This window comes from Protopterus annectens, chromosome 4.part0 (genome assembly GCF_019279795.1).
Source record: "Protopterus annectens isolate FY-2018-M chromosome 4.part0, PAN1.0, whole genome shotgun sequence".
Lineage (NCBI taxonomy): Eukaryota > Metazoa > Chordata > Ceratodontiformes > Protopteridae > Protopterus > Protopterus annectens.
The window spans coordinates 1,276,159,935-1,276,174,679 of NC_056733.1; positions in this window are offsets into that span (position 1 = coordinate 1,276,159,935).

Below are 14,745 nucleotides of genomic sequence, written 5' to 3' on the forward strand. Positions count from 1 at the left end.
TAGGGTCGGTTGTCTCATGTGATTTTATTTTGAATTGTATATATGTTGCACAGAATTTTATAACACTGATGAAGGAATTTTATCTGGAAGCTCTGTTGTCCATTAAATGGTTTTGTTGTTGTGAAGTATAGCTTGTTGTTTTTTTTAATTTATTGTTTGCTTACTTCACTTTACCATGTTTTTCACTTTTTAGTGATTGTTTTACTCTTATGACTCCAACAAGCCCACAAACCATATTAACTAGCATGGATTTACTGAGGTCATACAGTCTCCAACTAGAATTAACAAAGTAAGCAAAAGACAATCAATTCTTGACTTGATTCTAACTAAAAACCTGCCCAAGTCTACCAATCAGGCTATCACCCAGATAGCATTAGTATCATCTTCTCACATACACAGTCAGGCACCATCCCCATCCTCTCAAAAAACAACATACCACCTAATACACAACAAAACACTTCAATGCCCACTTTTAACTCCATTTTACAAAACTGTGACTAGTCCCCTTTAAAAACACTACCATTAAACTCTGCAGTGCACTACATCAATCCTACCTTCCTATTGTTTATTGTTATTTATTTATTGACTTGTTAACCAGGTTGGTCCAGCTGGGATTATGGCCCATTTTCAGTGATACCCGAGGAGAAAAGCTCCAAAAAAAAAAAAAAACACAAACAGTTTACAGAGAATCAAACATTTGAGTCAAAAATATGGTCAAAATAAGTTATACAAGAATGTTAGAAAGACAAAGCAGAAATGCAAACATATGATGTATACATATCAATATTTTTACAGACTAAAAATATATATTTACATATTTAAAAAACAGATAAGTACAACAGTATCGATTGTAGAGTTTAATGAGTATCCACAATAGTGGAGAACTTAGCTGTATGTGGAGGGACTGAAAAGGTATATAGTAGGGTTGTGAGGAACTTAAGTAGGGGGTTGACAAGGACATATTTTGGAGTTGAGTAGATGAAGTTTAAGTTTTTCTTTAAAGTGGGATGGGTGAATGATGGAACAAGTGTCTCTTGGGTGTTTGTTCCAGGCTTGGGCGATGGAGTTTTTAAATAGGAGTTTGCCAGCTATTGTTTTGGGTTGGTAGATTTGTAGTAGTTGCTGATTAGATGTACGGAGAGTCAGTGGGGGAGTGTAGATAGAGATGAAGAAAGAGAGAGCAGGGCAGGATGAAGGTTTGTAAAGAATGAAGTGTAGCATTTGAAGTTGTGACAGCAGTAGAAGATGGGGGAATTCTAACCAGTGGAGAGTATTTAGGGCAAGGCAGTGATGTGTATTGTATGGAGAATTTGTAATAAATCTAGCTATCTTGTGGTAAGTTTGTTGGAGTTTGTTTAAAGTAGTAGTTTGGATGTTGGTGAGTACTGGGGGAGCATATGGAAGGGAGGGGAGGAGAAGAGCTTGCACAAGGGAGAGTCTGGCATTTGCAGTTAGAATTTTTGTTGTGATACACTAAACCAGGTTTCTGGTGAGTCTTTTTTATCCTTTGGATGATGTGCAAGTTGAATTTGAGTTCATCGTCTATGATGACCCCAAGGAGTTTAGTGTGAGCTTCAGGCTGGATAACAGTGTCATTAGAGGAAGTAATAGTAAAGGTGGATTTGAAGTGAGAGAGAGATCAGGGGGAAATAGGATTTTGGTCTTTTTAGGGTTGAGAATGAGTAAATTCCTGGAGAACCACTGTTCAGTAGATAGGAAAGCCTTTTGAGTAAGAGTGTGGTGATTGGAGATATTGTCTGAGATTGAGATGAGAATCGAGTCGTCTGCATATTGGATGAGGGAGGATTGTTTACAAGAAGTATAGAGATCATTGGTAAAGACATTTGGTTGGGACAAGTATGAATGGAGAAGTGGAAGAGATCCATTTAACAGATTGCTGCCTGCAGGATAAGTAACTGGAGAACCAGACAAGAGAGAAAGAAGATACATTGAGGTCTGCAACTTTAGATAGCAGTAGGGGATGGGAGACTGTATCAAAGGCTTTGAAAAGGTCAAGCAAGAGACACAATATGAGTTTGTTATTGTCTAGAGTCTTGGCAATGGTATCTGTAAAGGATAAGAGGGCAGTAGTTGTGCTGTGGTTGGGACGGAAACCATGCTGAGTGGGAGTAAGGAGGTTAGGCTGGAGGAGGTAGTTGAGTAGTTGTGAGTGGATACATTTTTCGAGAATCTTAGAGAGGGTAGATAGAATAGCTATAGGTTGGTCGTTAGATGGGTCTGTAGAGTTTCCACCTTTATGCAGGGGAAAAGTGAAAAAGGATTTCCATAGGGTAGGGATGGTGGATTCCTGACTAGATCTATTGATTAGTATATATACTGGATAGACAATGGAGTCAGCAGCAAGTCTGAGGAAGCTAGGAGGTGAATTGTCAGTGGAGGGAGAGCAGGGTTTGAGTTTGTGAAGAAGAGATCTGATGTAGGACGTAGGAACCAGATGTAAAGAGAATAGTTGCTTGTTAGAAGGATTGGGAGGGGTAGGGAGAGATGCTGTGTTACAGCTGGAAGGTATGAGTGTTTGAATGGATTCAATAAAGTGTTCCTCAGCATACTAAATGCATTAGCCCCATGCTGTACATCCAGGATAAAATCTAGCACCACTCCCTGGTTAACAAAGGACACTAAAAACCTACTTAAATTATAAGATAAAGCCTGGACACTGTAGCACACTAAGAAAAATCCTAGCCAACCTTAAATACTTCAGACAACTCAGAAATAAAGCCAAAACTCAGGTCAAATTTGAAAAAAAGTACTATACTGTACTACAAAATAAGCACTGTAACAACCCCCAAAAATGTTGGTCCATCATAAATAAGCTCCTGCAACCAGACCAATCTACTGCATCCACCACCAACAACAACAACACAGTAGAACAATGTAATTCTTTCTTCACAAATAGCATACTCACTAACACCCACTGTAATAACCTCACCACAGTATCAACTATACATACCAACACCACTGAGACATTTTCATTCAAATCTGTTAATGCTTACACCATAACCACCAATACCACATCTCTAGCAGCCAACAATCTCCCCTCAGAGTTTCTACAAATCACTGCACGCACCTTCTCCTATCCAGTGTCCATCCTCATTAACTGATCTATCACTGAGCAATATATACCTGTAATCTGGAACATATCCTATGTAATTCTACACAAAAATGGCACCTCTACTGAGTTCTCCAATTACAGACCCATAGCTATCTTATCAACATTATCCAAAATCTTAGAAAAATGTATCCATGCACAGCTCCTAAACTACCTCTTACCCAATAACCTAGTTATTAGCACTCAGCACAGTTTCTGCCCTAACCATAGTACCATAACAGCCCTACTTAGCTTTACCAATACTATTAACCTACACAGAAATGAAGGGAACCCTATTTATTCCATCTTCTTAGACCTATCCAAAGCATTTGATACTGTTTCTCATCAGAAACTACTCAATGAACTCACTATTCTAAAACTCAGCTTTTCTTCACTCACCTTGTTTCAAAGCTACTGAACTAACTGAACTAACTTGACAGAAAGCTGTGAAGTGGCAACAAAACCTCTCTTCACTCTTACCTGTTACCATGGTGGTTCCCCAAGGTTCAATTTTAGGTCCCCTATTATTCACCATCTTTGCTAACAAGCTCCATACAGCTACTTCTCTAGCTTCCATTGTCCAATATGCTGATGACTCTACAATATTCTGTACTGCACCTACCCTAAAAGAACTCAAAGCAAGAACACAACAGTTATTCCTTGCTATTGAGGCCTAGTTGTCAGACTTCCAATTAATTCTTAATACATCCAAAATAAAGCTCATGCTACTTCACCCCCACCATATCACATGTCCCTCCATCATTCCAAATCCACTGTTCCAATAACACCATAATATTGACCATAGATTAAGCAAAATTATTAGGTGTGCTAATAGACAACAAATTGAGATTTGATATTCACCTGTCCCAGCCTATCAAAAAGACACACTCAAAACTAGGTGGTTTCGAGGCATGGTCAAGATAGGCACTGAGTGACAGCAGAATTCAGCAGCTCCACTATAGAAATTTTATTTTCACTGGAATTCTGTCTTCTACTTATGAATTTGGAATTTTTTTGTCTAAACGTACAATAATCAACAGCATCTACAAAATTATCTACAAGAAAATAAAAGAAAGGCAGAATTTCCAGTCAGATTGTTCCTTGGAAAATTTCTCCTCATCTGAAAATACTTTCACCATGAGCTTCACAAAGACCAGCAGTCAAGAATCCATTCTAAAGAGATAATTTCAAACTCTAAAAACCAATATCCAGGACCTGACTGCAAAAATTGATAAAATAGGCATTAAAATAGACAATTTCAAAGAAAAAACTACCAAACAAATGGATCTACTTCATGAAAATTTACAGCAGCAAAAAATCCAAATTACCGGCTTAGAAAAATCTTTAAATGATATGGAAGGCAGAATAAAAGAAAATGAACACAATGTGAAGTTCCTTCTTAAACAAAATGCCTTGTTACAAAATAAATTAGATGATCTTGAAAACAGATCTCATCAAAACAACCTGAGGATTTTTGGACTACCAGAAAATACTGAAGGAAATAATATGACTAGTTTTCTTACTTCTTGGCTTCCAAAAATACTAGACCTTCCAGAAGCTACGTCATTTGGTATTGAGAGGGCTCACTGGTCACTTTCTGCAATTACCAATACCAATACAAACCTAGATCTGTTATAGTTAAATTTATTTCTTCTTCTGACAAAGAACTAATTCTAAAGACTGCTTGGTCTAAGTCTCCTATAAAAATAAGTGACTCAATAATACACTTTGATAATGACTTTTCATCTACAGTAATATCCAAAAGGAAAACATTTTTACCTTTGAGAAAAGGACTGAAAAAGCAGAAGTGAAGACTTACCTTCTGTTTCCCGCAAGGCTGAAGATCTTTATTCCTGAGGGACCGAAGTTGTTTAAAGATCTGGACTCTGCTCTGATTTTTACTAAAAATCACAAGTCCTGGAAAAAAATAGAAGAAATGGAATGGCCAAGCCCTTCTCTTAAAAGATTGGCATCTAATTCATTCTGGCAAATGCAGGAGAAACAAAAAAGACTAAAAAACAAATAAGTTAAAATAGGACTCACTCCTAACTCTTGTTTTTTTATATGGACTTTAATACATAAGCTAAACCTTTTTATTGTTATGTAGTCCCTTCAAGGTAAGCCTTTCCTTTTTAACAAAATATAACATACATACAGTCCTAATTTTACATAGCATTACTTCAACTGTCTTTAAGCGTGGCTACATAACTTCCCCTCATTTCTAGTAGTTATAATTGCATATATATACATTTAAACAATAACTCTTCTCACAGTCACTAGCAGTTTTTATAACTATGCATCTTACTTATACATATAGAAATTCTTAAACTATATGTGAATGAAATATAGACATGTGACAAACATATATATATAAACACTAACTGCCACTCAGATGAAAGCAGATTAAAAGGTTATGTTTTGAATGTCATGTATTTGATACTTATGCATATCCTCCTCACTAGTCAGTCTGGTATTTTGTGCTTTCAATTTAATGTCTCATGTTTTTTATTAGAGGTTTATCAGTAACTACCTAAATATTTTCTGGTGTAAGGCTACATGTCTCTGGTGGGTTTTTTTTGCGATCAGATGTCTTACATATTCAAATACGAAATGAGAATCTGTTGGCGTGTAGGTTTTTTTTTATTGAGAGGGAAATGGGATTGCTATCAAAAATATATATTTATATATATATATATATATATATATGTTGCTTTGACTGTAATGTAGTTTGGCACTCTGTGCTGGTAATCGATATAGGTAATGTGTGCTCAACTCGTGCTCACTATGTGCAGTTCTGAAACATTTTTTCCTCAGAAGCATTCACTCTGAAAACTGAATTATAGGTTAAAACCCTTTCCCATGGTTTTCCTGCTGTTTTTTGAGTGGAGACAACTTTGGACATAATTTTTAGCTCATGCTGATGATTTGTGAGCCTTAAACTATTCCAGCAGTCTTGTTCAAGCTTCAGAGCCTCTTCAGATGTTTTGTTTCATTGTCCAAGCTCCGCAATGCATGTTGTTGATGTCAGCACGTAAATACATCTTGAATCAGGATGTTTGCTTCCTTGTTAACGGCGGAGACCGGAATTATAATACAACACGCTTCATTCTGGCTTCAGATCACCTCTAAATAAAACAAAACAGGGGCCAATTGTATAGATACTCACTCATTGCATTAACAATGATAAAACTGAGTAGTTTATAGTATTTAATCCAAGTAAAGATCTGAATGAAAAGAAGAAACTAGAAGAGAAAGGAAATGGACTTGAACGCACCAACAGAAGAAGCTGAATGAAAGGAAGGGAGAAGAGAAACAGAAAGAAAGGGAAAAAAAAGAAAAGAGAAAAGATAATAAGTAAGCATTTAACTTTATTGTTGCCAATTTGTTTTTAATGCTTGTGGTTACTTTGTCTACTTATTGCATCTTTTTGCATAGCCTTCTCAGATATTGAATGTTAGCTCTCTTTTTTTTCTCTCTTCTCATCTCAACTATAGGTGACACATTCATATGAATCATCATAATATTTTAACATAGAAAATTGACTTTATGAGATGGGCAATTTGAGCAGAAGTTTTTTTTTTTTCTCTTCATACTGAGTCATTAATATCTATATGTAAAGAAATGCCACTCAAACTACCTAAGGCATATTTTTAAATAATCATTGACATCTATTGAAACTTAAATTGATGCTGTTTTAGCTATGTTAGCTCATATTTTAAGGTTTATTCCTTTGAATTTAAACTATAACTGGATAATTTTTCATACAGACTTAAAATTAGATAAAGAAGAATGGCACACCCACATCTTTGAGGACATGTATACAAATTGTGTCAGATGACTATTGTTTTTTAGACCTTAGTATCTCTAGAACTTGCACACATCGGTTATTACCTAGCCTTAGTTTTATAACTTTATTTGGCAATTGTGAGCATTTTTAGTTATTGAGGTCTTTCAACAATGCTACATTTCAACAATATCGAGAAAGGTTGATGATTTTCATACATAATACTGTATAAGATTATATCTTATCATATTCAGTATATATATATATATATATATATATATATATATATATATATATATATATATATATTTACATGGGGATGTGACAACGTTTTTTCCATCTTGTATATGCCATGGGTGTATTAGTTATGCATACTATCTAATCAAAAGTGAATTTTTTTTCTCGAAACTTAGCTTATATATTATTTGTAATAGGTTGTTGACATTGTAATGAGAGTATTAACAGGTTGCTCTTTAGTTATGTTAATTAGCTTTGCATAATACCTAATATATACGTTATGGCATATTGTAACTTGCATTAGTGAACAAGAAGGGTAAGGATAGAGAGACCTGACACTTCAATTAACTCAATAACATTTCTCATATAGTCACTTTACACCTTACTTGATGTTACGTGTTTATTGTTAAAAGATATAGTCATGACCATATGCTAATTTTCAACTTCTTCTTTTGGCTTTTTCCTGGTTAGGGGTCACCACAGCAGATCACCTGTCCGCTCATGATTTGCAGTGGAGATTTATTGTGCTGAGGTGCCAGCCCCGTGCCCAACCTTCCAAAGAATGCACACAGATGCACACACTCACACCTAGGGCCAATTTGGAGTGTCCAATCCACCTACAGCATGTCTTTGGGATGTAGGAAGAAACCAGAGCACTGGGAGGAAACCCACACGACCACAGGGAGGACATGCAGACTCTGCACAGAAGGCACCCCCAGAAAAGAATCAAACCGGAGAACTTCTTGCTCTGAATTGGCAACACTAACCGCTGCACCACCATGGCCTCCCATATGCTAATTTTCAACTATTACTCTTTTATTATTTAGTGAAATGATACATCAGCCTCACTGATAAAAGGGTTTCTATTTATATTGCATGGTTGTATACATTGTTTTAATATCACCAATGTACTAAGAAATATTTTATTCTAAAACAAGTTAGGTTTGTCTATAGAATATGACAAGAATTATTCTATAAGGATAAATCTATCGCTATCTAGAATTACTTTAACAAGGTTTTATGTAGATATAATGAGATAATGACATTAATTTTCTTATTAATTTTATAAAAGTATTCTGTTAATTTAGATATAGGGAATGTCTTTTCTAAAATCTTTTAGCTATATTTACTATACAAAATATAATTCAGCCTCAACATTCAAAAAGCAATAGTTTTATCAGATGAGAAACTTTAACCAATACTTGCTATATTACAGTTGAATACATTGCTTAGAAAGTTACCTACTTTTAATTACTTAGATTATATATGTAGTGGCTGCTGTTTTCTGTTGCTACTGTTTAGGGGATTGAGTCAAGTTAATGATGTCACTGGAACAAAGAGTTTATAACTCCAGGTAGGCTGCTTTACTTTTTGTTAATAAGCTACAATGTACATTTAGTTTTGTAAAAATCTTTCACTTGACATCCATTGTAATAAATTCACACATAAATGTATGTTACAATCATAACAAAATACACACTACCCACTATGAAATATGGATCAAAGTCAATAGTTTAAATGATTCACATTTAAGAGAAAGAATTATAAATTGCTTATATAATATAGATAAGTTATAGAATATACCGATTATATTACCAATATAAGATGGTCATATTAAAGGGTATATCAATTAATATAAATGGTTTGAATAATCCAATTAGAAGAGGGAGCCTTTTTAAATACCTAGCCTTTCACAAACCCAACCTGATTTTTTTACAAGAAACTCATCTATTAAAAGAAAATATTAAATTTTTGAATACTAACAGATATACGATTATTGTGAGTTCAGAGCATTCTAAAAAGAACAAAGGTATAGGAATGCTTTGGATTAAATCACTCCCTTTACCCAGAATAATTAAACAATATCGAGATGATAAAGGGATGCTATGTTTAGGTATAATTGAAATTAATAAAAAGATTTACACAGTAGTTAACAACTATCAGTTACCTGGTATAGATAATAACACTATCAAACGGTATTTAAATCAAATTATTTCTCAGTCTGAAGGAAACATCATTATGGCAGGTGACTTTAATTGTATTCTGGATGGAAAAGATTTTACTACTCTAGGGAAGAGAAACATAACTCCACAGGCCAAACAATTAATAAAATTCATGGAATCTTATCACTTGAAAGATATTCATAATTATACATACCAGGGTAATTTACAATACATATTTTATTCCAACAGATACAAAACATACTCTAGAATAGATAGGATAATACTTTCCACACAAATAATAAATGATTTTATAAACAGTAAAGTAATATTATGCCCTATTTCTGATCATAATGCTATTATATTTGAGCTTAACACTTATAGCACACCAACATACAAATAAAAAGAATTCCAGCATATCTTGCACAAAAGATTTTCAAAAGTTCTTATACAAAGAAATACAAAATTTTATAAATATAAATTCTGCTTCTAACACCCAAGATATATATACACGTGGGATGCTTTAAAACCTTATTTATTTGATCAAATAAACAAATAGTATTGTAACAAGAGAAAAGTCTGGGATAAAGATTTAAAAATAATACAAGATAAGTTGGATATGTTACATCATAAAAATAAAGATAAACTTGCAACTAAAAATGTTAAAGAACAAATAGACAAATTGAATGAGGAATACAGAGCTATTCTTCATCATAAGACTATGATTACATTAGAAAAATACAAATTTCTTGCTTATTCATTAAACCCCAAACATTTAACTAATCTCAAAAACAAAACAAAAAGAATAAATAAACATAAACATATCAAAGAAATATATTCTTTAAAGAAAAAGAAGGAGGTATATAATATATTGGACATAGATGAATTTAGAAAGCATTTTCACACAATCAATCAAACCGCACACACCATAGAATCCAAAGACAAAATAAAATAATTAATTAATACAAATCTTCACAAACTTAACAACCAACAGGCAGATGTTATAGATAAGCAAATCTTTCTAGCAGATATACAAACTCAGATTGACAAACTTAAGCAAAATAAAGCCCCAGATAAAGATGGTATCATACCCGAGTTATATAAACTTATGCCCAAAATAGCTGTATCATTACTCCTCAGAGTTTATGATACTGCCCAAAATGATAATATAATACACCCTTCATGGAAATACACATTTATTTTGCCTTTTTTATAGTGCAACAAAGATCCTAAATACTGTTCCTCATATAGACCAATCTCGCTACTAAACATGGATTACAAAATATTTATGAACATATATACAGAAAGATTAAAGAAATTCCTTCCACTTTTGGTAGATGATGACCAGACAGGCATTATAAGTAATAGAAACACTTTTGATAATATCAAAAGAACTTTAGCATTAATTGATTACTCCCAGAGAAAAAGAAAGACTTGACACTAATCAGCTTAGACATAAACTCAGCATTTGACTCAATTGATTGGGATTACTTATTCATATTATTAGAATGTTTAAATTTCTCAAAAAAATTATTAATTTACTAAAACATTTATATAAAGGAGCCTTAGCATATATTAAAATAGGAACATACATCTCAACCAAAATACCCATTATAAAGGGAACCAAGCAAGGATGCCCTCTTTTTCCTCTCTTATTTGTCCTTATTATGGAGACATGGGCTAATGACATTAGGAAAAACAAGAATATAGAAGGACTAGAGTTTAATGAGGGAATAACATCTAAAATCCAACTATTTTCAGATGACGTACTCATTACTACAAAAAGCAATGATTCTTCAATACCCTTATTATTTGATTCCTTCAATATATTTCAAAATATATCTGGTCTGTCTTTTAATGATAAAAAACAAAATTATTGCCTATATATGCAAACAATAGTAAAAGATCCATAGAAAATAATAAATGTAATTCTAATACAGATCAGATTACATGCTTAGGAATTACTCTTGCTAAAGATATAAGATCAATAATACATCTAAACTACAATAAATATTATGAAAACATTCAAACACTAATACTAAAGTGGAACTCAATCCTATTCACTACAGAAGAAAGGTTAACAATTATAAAAATGATAATCTTACCTAAAATGTTATACATTATTCAATGTATTTTAATACTTCCCTCAAAAAAATTACCAATAAGCTAAACTCTTTGATATTAAAGTTCTTTTGAATTCCCCAAAAACCCCAGAATAGCTCTTAAACAATATATGAATAGTTGGAGCAAAGGAGGAATAGCATTTCCAGATCTTTACCTATATTCAAATTCTTCTATAATTAGGAAAGTTGCACAGCTTTTAGACTCTTCATATCTGGCTAAATGGAAGCTATGGAAGTTACTGCTATGCATTTAACAATAAGACCCCCAACTTATAAGCCAGAAATAATAAATAACCCAATGTTATGGATATTAAAGGATTATTTTACTACACACATGACTCCCAATAATACAACCAGCTTCATCCATAACATTATAACAGTCTTTAGAGATTTCATATATAAACATTTTAGATACAAAGAATGTTTTTCTCTACTTTTTCCCATAGCCTTTATCCAAGAATCTTTATTAATTTCTGAATCTATTAACGTCACAATATTTAAACAAAATGATCTTAAGTTTTGGTTTCAACTGACTTCAGATAATAAAGTCAAGAATGTAGATTTAATATTACAGGAATTTCAATTGGAAAAATCTCTGTGGTTAGATATGCAATCCCTTAGATTATTTATAGTCAATAAAATAGAACTGATCTCTCCAACAGTCAAATATGATACTAGTATTCTATTTGATTATTGTTACTCTATCCTTCAACATAAACAAACCTATACAGATAAACTTTCTTTTATATACAGAATCATAAGAAAGGAAACATATACTTGCTCAGAAAGCTAGTGGAATTACTTTTACACAATCAATAATGAAGCCCTAAGTGATCAAGATAAAAGTAATATATTAGGATCAGCAGGGAAAACTACTCTGTCACTTAAATGGAAATTGCTCACTTGGAAATTTATGTGCAGAGCTTTCTACATACCTCAATTTATGAAGAAAATGAATAGAAAACAGAATATCTGTAACAAATGCAAGTCAGATGTAAACATAGACTGGGCACACATATTTTATGATTGCCCTGCTATTAAAACATTTTTGGGAAAATTTAATGAATTTTTACAGGCACTCTTTACAGATAATTTCACACTTAATAAGTCCTTGGTCCTTTTTAATACACCTATACCATATAGAATTAAGAAAATAAAATATCCTGTACTCTGGGTAATACTTACTGTGGCTAGAAAAGGTATTACAAAAAAATGGATATCTGATTCTCCTCCTACTTTTATTGAATTCAAGAACATCTTAAATGAAGTATGTCTTTTACAACTTAAGATTATACATTCAAGAACAACTAGAAAGACTTATGCTTATCATATGTGGGTTAATTTACAAAAAATGTTGAAAAAAGATTAATAGTTATAGTAAAATGCTTCTGTTTTATTTGTTTTCTTCCATATGTGATGCTAATCAAAAATGGTCAAAGTTACATTTTTATGTGAAGATTAATGGATGTCTTTGTAAATACCTTAGTTATTCTATTTTTCATTTATTTCTGATGGTTATGTGATTTTTATGTGTTATAATCTCATAATTTACACTTTTTTCTGTTAAATTTGTGTGACTGTTTACAAAAATCTAAAATCAATAAAACTGTTTAAAAAAAAACTAGGTGGTCTCTACAGACTCAAACCATTCCTCACAGTCACCACTAGACAGGCTATTGCCAGAACTCATTTACTGTCCACACTGCTATATGTCTCCCTAGTCTTTACCAATTTATAAAAAAATTGATCTGGTCAAACTCAAAAACTGCTACAATAAAATTGCTAAATTCATTACAAACTCTCCCCACATGTCCCACTACTGCTCTGCCTTACAACTGAATTGGCTACAACTTCTCCATTACCTAACATATACACAACGTCTTATTGCCCAAGATATGGTACACCCATCATACAAAATACCTGCCCTTCAAACATTGCAACTCTAGAGTCCTCAGCTCCTCAAATAAATTCCTACTACAGGTAACCACAGCTAACGCAGCTGGAGACTCCCTCTTCTCTAATTATGTCATTAAACTTTGAGATAAAATACCATAGGCCATCACAACCACTGCTGACCCAACTAAATGTAAAAACCTGTTTAAGACCATCCTTAATAATAAATGGCTCTTCCCATGTACTACCCCAGACTAAATCCTTTATCCACAAGCTTTAATTAACCTAACCAGTTGGTCCCCATAGACACATAAATACCTAATCTAATAGATTTTCTGTCATACTCTCTCCCCCATCTTCCTTTGCTTATGTCTCATAGACCCCCTCCACCTCTGATACCTCATCTGCCTCACTATAGATATCCTCCTCCTATCTCCTGAATTTAATGGCTATTTAATCTACTCCTTCTATTTTTTCCCTAAGTAATATGACTGCAATAAACTAATGCTGAAAATATTATCAACCACTATAACAAATGACATATTACTCCAATTGTACAACAATGTAAACTGGGTCTGCTGACTGACTGAATTGTCTTGTGTATATGAAGGATGTTCAAACAATGTAATGTCTGTAATGTAACATAAGTATGTAATGTTATATCAGTAATGTCACATAAATATGTAAAGTACAAATGTCTATGATTTTAATTCCTATTTTTGCATAAGCTCTGTGGAGCTTTTCTCCGAGGTCTCCACTGAAAATGGTCTCCATCCCAGTCAGACTTTCCCAGTAAACAAATGTTAAATAAATAAACCATTATAATTTCATGTAAACACCAATATCTGTATCTGTAAGATGGAAGACAGTAAGGGTATGTACATATGTGTGTATGCATTTGATTGTATGACATGCTGACTCTGTCCATATGTAACTTGTGTACCACCCCATGACAGAATTAGCAATCACACATCAAATTGTCTGGAGCCGGCTTGCAAAGGGTCATGGAAGGACTCTTGTTTCATGACGTATATGCATCTTTCAGATGATGACATCTTCCAGTCTTCTGCAGAAAGGTTGCTATGTGAAAAGATTGAAAAACAGGATGCTGAATTCTTGGGGCTATGTTAAAGGTTCACCAGAGTGAGAGTCAAATGAAAAGAGATTTCAAAGAGCATACAATGACCATAATACACCACCAAACACACACATAGCAGTTGGCGGAGGACATATTTGAACATTAGACCTGTGTAGGTATAGAAGCTGGATTCCATGCAATGTAAGACTAGCACCACCATGTATGTTTGACTTTAACAGTGTCACTGTGCACTTTATAGAAGCTGGTAGCATCACTGTATGGAAAGAAGAAGTTGTTTGGGGGAGTGTCTATCATAGATGTGCAGTCACATCTCTGTGTAAAATTGTCTGCAAAGATGAACACACACAATCAAGTTGACCACAGTGAAATTAGAAACCCTACCTAGCTATCTACAGAATACAGTACTTAATGTAAGCACCATAGCACAAGTCTGACTTTCACAGTGTCAGACATTTTATTGCTGATGACATCATCAGTGTCTGGTGACCAGATGGTGGTAGGAGTGTCTCACATGCTGCCCTAAAATGGTCTCCAGAATGTGAACTAACTAAACACATGCA